The sequence below is a fragment of the Phyllostomus discolor genome, chromosome 4 (genome assembly GCF_004126475.2).
Source record: "Phyllostomus discolor isolate MPI-MPIP mPhyDis1 chromosome 4, mPhyDis1.pri.v3, whole genome shotgun sequence".
Classification (NCBI taxonomy): domain Eukaryota; kingdom Metazoa; phylum Chordata; class Mammalia; order Chiroptera; family Phyllostomidae; genus Phyllostomus; species Phyllostomus discolor.
In genome coordinates, this window is record NC_040906.2 from 130305052 (window position 1) to 130308303 (window position 3252).

A 3252-nucleotide genomic window follows, 5' to 3' on the forward strand; every position below is an offset into this window, starting at 1 on the left:
ACATGCAGGGGGACAGGTGACGTGCAGGGGAACATGTGGCTCGCAGTTGTGTAGATTGCCCACCCTTGCATACAAGACAGGTCAGACATCCCAACAACTCCGTAAACATTCTTCCATCTGTCCAAACCCTGTGAACCTGTCTTGCCTTGAATAGTCACATCCATAGATATACCATGCTCATGAATAGGAAGAATTAACATCATTAAAATGTTAACATGACCCAAAGCAATCTGTATATTCAATACAATTCCTAACAAGGTACAGTGGTTACTTGTAACACAAACTGTACAGTGTTACCTTGGTACTCCTCATTAATTTGTTCCAGAACTCGTTATGAGTGCTGAGACCGAGTACCAAGCAAGTGACAAGTGATGAAGCATTTTCTCTTGCAGGGTGACATTGTGACTTACATAGGTTCTAGCAAGTATGAGTCCCGAGCAAGCGCCAGGGGCTAAAGTATTTTTTTCTCACCAAAATATGACAAGTACAGGGTTTGACAAGTTCTGAAGCCAATGAGTACTGAGGTATGACTGTATTTTCTCTCAAAAGCACATTTTTCTTTCACCACTGATGCAGAACATCTGATTCTGTGTTTCCATTTTTTTGTTGTTGTTCAAAGGGTCTCCTTCCTGGGTCTGCTGAGTCTCTCTATATACAGTCTCTTCTTTTTTGCTCAAATGATGAACAAAGAACACCCATTATAACTTTTCCTCCTTTAATGGGTTGTGGCTTGGATGAGAAGGTAGCAATTCCAGGCATAGTCTGGAGGATTTGATTAAATATCTCCTCCTAAGAAGGGAAAACAGCTAAAGGTTCATTTAAAACCAGTGTCTTGCTTCTTTCTGGTGTTAATCCTCTAATACCCATAAACCCCAGCATTCTTGAATTGCTATTTACACGATTAGCTAAATCAAATACTACGTGCCCAGTTAAGCTGACTGAAACCTGCACAGTGACCAGGCAGTTACTCAAACTTCATGTAACTAATCGAAGGCACTGAAGGCTCGATGGGTTTAAATCCCTACTCCGTCACTGCACTGAGGCTAACTTCTTACAAGAACAAGTATAAAGTAGTGGGTTTGGGTATTGGAAGAGTATCAACTTACTTCCAAACTGTTGGCCCAGTGCAGTTCCAACAGTTGCAGTTGCTTGGGATGTTAGAAAACTACATCCGGTTCTAGCGATTCCGGGTCAGCTGGCTGGGAGCCTAGGCTTAAGTGGTTCTAACACAGAACTAGGGTTGACTCCACCACTGAGCTGATGCTGCCTTTTAGTTGATAAGTTACCTAACTCTCAAGAGTGAAATAGGTATTCCGTACACTTATCCTGGGTTTGTAAACAGATACACACTTTCTTGAAGACAATGATGCTTCTTACTAGGATTTATAAAGAGAAAAAAACTTTAAAAAATGAAATCTATAAAGTTTCTAGTGTCCCTATTTAAATGTTAGATATTCTAGTTTGTAAAATAGGGTAGTATATAGCCTTTAAATTATGAAGTAGGATGTTTTCACATGGCAAAAAATGTGTGCTATGACAGAAAAAGTAAACATAAAAGTATGCTTGCATTTTGAAAAACAAACTAGAAAGCTATTGTCACTATTATTGATAGAATTACTGTCACTTTTCTTTGCCTTTACATTTTCCAGATTTTCTACAATTGTACTTTTAGATCAGAGAACAAAAAACAGTTACTCCTATTTTTACTTACTATTTTATTTTCTGGTTCCTCTGTATTCTTTGCTTTCTTCACAGTAACTTGAACTTTGTATTTCTTCTCATTCCATTGCTGAATCTGTTTACTCTTTGTGTCCAAATCATGTTGTCCAGTATTTGAAGAAAACATTAGTTCCTTTGTCAGAGTCAGTCATAGTCTGAAACAGTGAGACTTGGTGCTGGACTGTTTACTGCCCTGTTGGTGAGACCAACCCTCAGCGCACAGAACACCTCAGGCTGTCCAGGGGCCCTGTGGGCCTCGCATTTGACTCGTTTCACAGTCCGGGAAACACTTACAAATGCGTGACAGACACAAAGGTACCATTTCTTTTTGGCCTGTCAAGAAAGGTTGTTTAAATAAGAAATGCCTCTAGTTATTGTTACCATCATTTGACTAAAGAACAAAAGAATGGTCCTTCAAAAGGAACAAGTTTGATTTTATGATAAACTTAATTAGCCTTGTTTTTCTTTCTGAGGTGGATCCATCTGGGAAATGCTTTTCTCATCTTACTGTTTTGTGATGCCCTCCTGGCTACAGTGGGGTCACCCAGGCTGTGCCCTGCATTCTTTCCCTCTACTCTGGAACTCCCGACTGTTAGCTAGTTATTTTACAGGGAAGGAACAAACTGCTCATTAAAAGCCCTGGGACAATTGAGTTTTCATACAGGGCAATAGTTAGATTTTGACCCAAACAACCATCTCCTTTGATGGGCTACCTAAATGTGAAAAATACAACTTGAATAGAAATGGAAGAAAAGTTCGGATATGTTTATGATCTCAAAACAAGGGGAAAAACAAAAGAGAAATTTAACTAGGAGAAGGTTTTGCTCTTCACACAGAACAGAGAGCCGTATAAATCAGGACAAAAATAAACCATCAAAGTAAGAAAAGAGGAATATGAACAAGCAGTCTGCAGATGAGGAGACTCAACAGCTGAAAGGAGACACAAACCGCACTGTGTTCTCTCAACTGTGAGCATGACAAAGAGTAGAGTCCAACAGCACCAAGTGTAGGCAAGGGTGGGAAGAGCCGCGAATACTGTTGATGGTTTGCCCCACAGGTGTCTGGAGCACACACCAGAAGACACAGCTGTACATGTGCTCCTTCTTCATAATAATGAAGACTGGAAACAGGCCCAATGGCCAGGGAAATAGACTGACAAAGTTACAGTACATGCACATGATGGAATGTCATTTGTAATTATAATAGGCTATACTCATTATATAAACACCTCGGAAACAACAGTGAGTCATTTATAATTTTAAGCAAGCATCATTGTTCTGTATACTGTCAATGACTATATCTGTCTTAACTGGAGTTGAGCAACATGGACTGGACCCACACGCTGAGTCCAAGAGTGAGCAGGGGCCTCTGGGGAAGGAGGGTGGAAGGGGGTAAGGGAGCACAGGGGACCTTGCCTTTCTGTCATGTTTTATTTAAGAAATCTAAAGTACAACAATGTTAATGTATATTCATTTTGGATGGTAAGAGTTTATTATATTTTTCTGCATCTAAATTCCAAAATAATAGTAATTT

The 3252-nt window shown here is 39.8% G+C and overlaps 1 long non-coding RNA gene across 1 annotated transcript; it reads right to left on the bottom strand.

Moving 5' to 3' along the window:
• Window positions 1–609: 609 nt before the first annotated feature.
• LOC118500226 lies at window positions 610–2937 on the bottom strand. The gene is made up of 2 exons (XR_004902782.1): window positions 1712–2937; window positions 610–789 (listed from the first exon to the last, which is right to left on the bottom strand). It is a non-coding gene; the product is annotated as an uncharacterized LOC118500226 (long non-coding RNA).
• Window positions 2938–3252: the final 315 nt, after the last annotated feature.